The sequence below is a fragment of the Channa argus genome, chromosome 12 (assembly GCF_033026475.1).
Source record: "Channa argus isolate prfri chromosome 12, Channa argus male v1.0, whole genome shotgun sequence".
Lineage (NCBI taxonomy): Eukaryota > Metazoa > Chordata > Actinopteri > Anabantiformes > Channidae > Channa > Channa argus.
In genome coordinates this window covers 23,465,137-23,471,568 of record NC_090208.1, presented here as the reverse complement: position 1 = coordinate 23,471,568, position 6,432 = coordinate 23,465,137, and positions in this window count along the sequence as shown.

The window sequence follows — 6,432 nt, the reverse complement described above, 5'->3', positions numbered from 1 at the left end:
GCATTGAACACAATCCCATTTCCAAATGATCTTCAGCACATAAAACATTGCTTTACGCACCTTATGTCAATCTACTGCCTTTGAGAACCATGTGCCATGCTGTTCTACATGTATCAGCTCTACATATGAAATCTCAAAATGTACCATGAAAGGCTTTGCCTCACATTACCAATGCACTGCAGGGCTACTTTTTAAACGGTAACCATGCCTCCATGTGCCGTTGTGTCCCATTCCACCGACAGTAAATACCGTGCACAGTAAAAGCATAATTGCCAAACAACTCGTGATGCGATGTTGTGGCCACATCAGCGCTGATGGCAGATGAGAGGAATCACTTATGTGTTAAAATTGCCATTCAAACTTGGTCAATCAATCGTGGCAGCCATTTAAATGTTAACGGCTACATTGTTGGTGGACATGTGTTCTGTAGCCAATGCAGTGTTTATTTTTTTAAGCCACTTAATTGCTGACAAGCCAGGTACCTTCAAGCAAAGCGACTGTAGAACCAGAAACACCAACAGCAATTTTTTCAGCTGAGAAATTACCGAATAAAAATAAATAAATAAATAACTAAAATCAATCTGGCTAACTGAGGTCCTGCATTTATCATAGACAGAAATGTATGTCAAGCCCGGGAGCAGTGCACTTAAAAGTCATTATCATATGTCACGTGCAGCGCGGAGTCTGACTGCGGTTTTGATTTGGTGAAAAATCACAGCACGATCCCTAATACATAGTGTTTAAAATGTCAACCGCTCTCTGTGAATCACACACCCATATAGTGTGTCAGAGCCAACTGAAATCATGCAGAAATATCCCGACAACAAAAGCACTTCATACGAGCAGTCATTTCATATTAGAAAGCCAACCGCCATTACTTTCAGGCAGTGAGTCGTGACGAGTGTCCAGAGCTTTTAGAATAAGCAGTTGTGGACAGGGATGTGTTTCAGGAAGTATGAGGGCTGAACAAGAGAAATCCATTAGCCTCACCCTCTACGCAGACGGTTGTATTTATCTTTTGTACCATAAACTACCTCTATTTCTTTTCCCTTTTCCTTCACTTCACCCCTTTTATGTTTATTTTACGTCTTTCAGCTAAATGATTTACACCTGCCCACCTTTTTACACTTTTCTCTTTAATAGCATCACATTCTTCTTCCTCCCATTGGTTTCTGCTTTCTGGTGTTCTCACCTACATAGGTTGCTCTTCGTGCTGCTTTCATTTTGGCATTCGTTACTTATCTGGACTTTAGGTCAACAAAATATTACTGATTCCAAACAATAAGATCTGAACAACCAGTGGAGGAAGTCCATCTTGTTTTGGGCTTTGAGATGTATCACTGTTATGTAGAGCAAAAAAAATTAACAATAAATAAAATCCAAGGGAAACCTCAACCAGTGTTTAGACCGGCACAAATAAAGAGTCACAAATGTCATTTCTGGAAGATGTTTTCGCACGTCAGTTACATTATATCTTATTTGATATTATAATAAACATTGTGAACATTCAAATAATCAGCAAATGTCACCGTATACTCTCGACTGATCCCTAATAAAGGTTTTTTGAATACAGTTTACACCAAGACTAATGCTAAATGTCCCCGAGCAATAATGTTAACTGAATCATGATGTTAGCAGCTAATGTTTACCTTTTTTAGCACATATACTAAATTACCATTTACTATATGTAGAAACTTTTAGGGGACTACATCAAATATTTGGTAACATATTGGTCTCACAGACAGATGATGATTATAATTGTCTCAGCAAGGTGTTTGGCCACCAAGTGCCACCAGAAAAGCTTCTGCTCTGTGCACCTTGGCATGTTTTCTTCAAGTCTCTGCATTTAGTCAAAGGATGGAACACCAATCTTATTAATGATACTGATGATACCTGTTTTTGTGTTTTGATGATGATGATGGACAAATGATAGATGGATGTTCAAATGACTGGTCCATATTTTTCATGGGCGTTCGGCTGAGGTGACATCTGGTGACTGAAGACCATAGAATATTATTTACATATTTTCATATTCATTAACCCATTCTGTTACCACTTGTGCCCTAAGGATGTGTGGAACATTATTCGCTTTCTGCACTAATTTTTTGCAGGGTTTTTCTTTCATTCGTCACCCGTCTATTCCAACCACATCTCGTGCCAAAGAAAAAGGAAAAAAAAGTTTGAATTCAGACTTGTCATTGTTGTTTTCATGTAAGCTGACAGGTCCAGGGGATCACGGACAGAAGCGGGATTCATCCTTTATAATTCATATAGTAGTTTTTGACATTTATCCCCTCTCTTTAACAACAAAGTGATACAAATTATCTCAAGGTTTCCTAGTGTCATAAACGTGACCATGTGAAAAAGAAGTGAATCACCACTGTCAGAAGGGTTGATGCTGTGCGGGACCAAAAAAGATCTGAACTAAATATTATGGCAATCCATCCAAAGTTGCTGACAACCAGTACTGTCCTCCTGTAAAACACCACTCTACAGTATAGGTCATTTGTTCTAGCAGCATAAAAATATCAGTTCGATGATATCTGCCACCAGTATTTAGACTTGGTTGGGCTGGATGGTTGAACCAGCTTTATTTCTTTGTTATTGTAGCTGACATATGTGACACAAGCATTAGCCTTCGAAGAGTAGTGCAATTAAACAGGTCAGATCCTTATTCATGGGCTCTAAAGACATAAGGCTGTATAATTTTGAACTGAAAAGATGCTTATTAATCTCATAATGGGTCTTTATGTAACAGCTCAAGTGAGTAAAATGGTTGGTTTCAGTTTCTGAAAGCTCTCCTCTCCCTGAGCCCGCTCTGTTCTGACTGGCCAGCCAGCACAAGTCTTCTCGTTGGTGAAGCTAGTGCACATGGACATCCATCGACATCGTGGACATCCATGACAGTCAAATGTCACACTGTCAGGCATGTAGAAAAAAACTGATCAGGCCGAGTCAATAGAGCACATTGAAACCAGGGCTTTGAACTTACAAGCATTTAAACTCATTTTCATCGTAAGCTTTGTGCCTTTGGCTTTGTGTTGTTAATACTGACAGCCAACTTTACAGACGCATAGACTGTATATTAAAGCAGCTCGCGAAAAGTATTACATAGCCTCTTTAAACCAAACCAAATCAGATTTAATAAAACAAAAAGAAAGTGAAGGAAAAATGCTGCAGTATAAGGCTGATTGATTTGTTACCAATTCTAACTGAGGGGAAGAAGTTGGGATAAACACTGACTGTATCGTTTTTACTCGAAATTCTTCTGTACTAGTAGGAAAAAAAAATGCACAGGATGCATAATTGCATAATTTTCCACTCCATTCCTTTTCCCTTTCCTTTGAGAACTTGTGGTATTTATAGCCTGAACAGGATTGTTCAACATGTGGATGTGGGACAGTGCACCAACATTACCTTACACCACTTTGTGCATATGCATTTTACAGTATTTTATGTAAATACCAGTTCAACACACTGCTACCACATACCTAGCCAGTTCTCCCTGGCCCCTCGTCTTAACCTCCTCTGTGTCCCATCTCCATGACAGGCCTGTGTGTGCTCTGCATATCATCCTCAGCTCTTCAGCCACCTTGGGGGAGAGAGCAAAGTTGAGACAAATAGGTGGGAGGACGAAGAGAGATAGAGTGCAAGGCAGTTCTGCATCATTTTGTTGTTGATGGCTGCAGCTCATCTGGCCAGTGGTTATGGCAGGGAGGAAAACTTTATATTAAAAGTTATTGCTCCACAGGACATACTGTATTTCAGTGTAAATGTAGATGTATAATGTCAAGAGCAGAACTCTAGTGCTGCTGCCAGGCTTTGGGTTTCTGCTGCGACCACCCATGTACTGAATTAAGAAAGATTAATTCTCAACGCCGCATTCAGTTTCAAAGCTGTAAGCCACTTTAGATTGAGGAAAGGATTGTTTGAAATGAGATTATGTGTGTTTATTCCCCTTGTTTGTGGCACAGAAATCAGAACAATTTGCCACGTTTTGTGTAGGACGGTAAAAAATAGCTTCTCGGGTGCTTTCTCCAGGACATGGTTAAAACAGTCAGCCAATGCAATAAGATGTAACGCACACAAAGAAAGACGTGGGTTGCAAAGACACGGAGAGTAGATGGAGAGAAAGACAGAGAAACAAGCAAGAAGGGGCAGGAAGGATGTTCAAAGGGTTTGTTCTAGCATTTGAAAGGGGAATTTACAACAGGCAGGCAAAGCAACACACAACAGCGGGGCTTTGAAGTGTCTGGCTGTGTGGAGATGCTGGTGCTTACATGCCTTGATTAGCTAGAGAGAGTTTTACACCCCCTGCTGCACATGTTGTTGCTGTGATACTGTGATACTCTCACCAAGCAGGGGATGTGGTGATAGTCAGGGGCTCAACTGGAGCTGTCTGCATAAAGGTGTGTGTGTGTATTTGGGCAGAGAGTGTGTAGATGTGCCTATAAATGTCTGCAGCATTCGAGGGTGCACACATGAGAAAATGTGTGCATGCATGACTTTACATGGCTGGAGTGTAGCAGTGGCGTGTGTGTGTGTGAGATGTTGTACCAGACTGTCAGCGTAATTGGATTGACAGCTCCCACTGTGAAGGGTGCAGCAGAGTCAACTGGTGTCTGTTCCAAGAGAGCTTCCCTGATGCCCTCTCTTCCTGCGTACACCTCCCTGTTCCTGTTCTCCTCCTGCCTCCTGCTTCCTTCTGCCGTGATCCTGATAAGGACAGAAAGGCCAGCAAAGGAGCTTCAGCTCGTGGTCACTGGGCATGTTCCCGCTATGGAAGCACAAATCAAAATGAAGAGGAAGGATTTTAAGTGTGTTTGCTTCAAGTGGGTATGATTTTCAGTTGGATTTTGGCTCAGACTCGATCCACCACACCAAAACTTGCTAAAAATGTGTCTTTGTCTGACCGATTGACCAAAATAGGGTTGATGAAAAGTCCATTTGCAGTCTGACAAATATTACAAGGTCTCTGTCCAGGTTTACTGGTCTTACTTTAAAAAAGTAAAACCAGTAAAATGTGCTTTAACTAGTCAGAAGGGTTTCAAATTGGAATTCTATGCCTAACCAGCCTGAAACTGTGGGTCGGAGTGTCATTATTACTGCTGAAATATCTCCATAAACTAAAAAAGATCATTTGAAGCTTCAGATCGACATCCAGCACTTTGTCATGCAGCAGATGGAGCCCACTGTTTTGTGGGCTCAGTAAATGAAAGAGAAGAAATAATTTATTAAATACGTCTAAATATTAGTAAAATGTAATCATGTACTTGAATTCACCCTAAAGCATGAACATATGAGCTTAATTAAATAAATAGATGTGAGGACAACGTGCTGTATCTCACGACCAGAACAATCTACAGTACTAGACACAAGTATTATGTCTCCTTCTAAAAGCAACTAAGTGGCAGGAAAGGAACATTTTTTCCACGTGTGTGTTTCTGACAATGCTGAGCAGTCCTCGAAAAAAGGTACTCAGATCCTCTACCAAGGTCCTGATACTAAGTAAAAGCATCACACTCTATCCTGAGCTACAGTCCTGCATTGGAAACGTAGAGTAAAAGCACAAACATTTAGTGTCAGTGTAATGCATGCATAGCCTTTATACGGACTTTCCAATATTAGATTAATGTACTCTATTAAATGGATGTAAATATCTTTAATATAGCAGATATTGAGCTAAATTCAATCATTTTATATTGTGGCAGGTAGTTAATTATCATTTATTAGTTGGTTGTTAAAACTGTCAAATAAATATAGTGGTGTAAAATGATTTTCTTGCAGTTGCAGAGGAGTAAAATAAATTGAAATACTGAATTCATGTACAAGTGTTGTACAATTATACTTTTATACTTATAACTCCAGCATCTGAGTAAATTTATTTAGTTACTGTCCATGTGTGGTGTACCTGCATGAACGTGGAGGGTCTCCTTTGCCAAAAATAAAAATGCCTCCTCTTTATTTCCAGCACGTGAGACCCTTGTTACTCTCCGTCCCAGCGTGCAGATACTGTTAACAAAACAGCCATATTGGAAGTGGAGCGGTGGGATGCTAGTTAGCCACTCTGCATGTGGCTGATGGCAGAGGTCTAATAAGAGCCATGGGTGACAGAGACTGATGGATGAAAGATGAAGCTTTGAATCCCTTCACTGTTGAGATCCACTCCGACTTCCTAGGTCCTTCTTGATTTCAGGATTCTATCTGCACCTGCTTCTGAGGATCTTTGTCAGTGTTCCTTCTCTTCTCTGCATCTCCTTCCCTGCCCCTCTTACGGTTTCTTCGCCTGAGTAATCAAGCAAGTATCAAGTAAGTATTACTTCATTCATCTGTGCAGAACTGCAGACTGTTACCAACCTCTTCCTGCAAACCCTCAGAGATGTGTTGATACAGTCATGACAGTAAATTAGGGATCCTCACCACCGAAGTGAC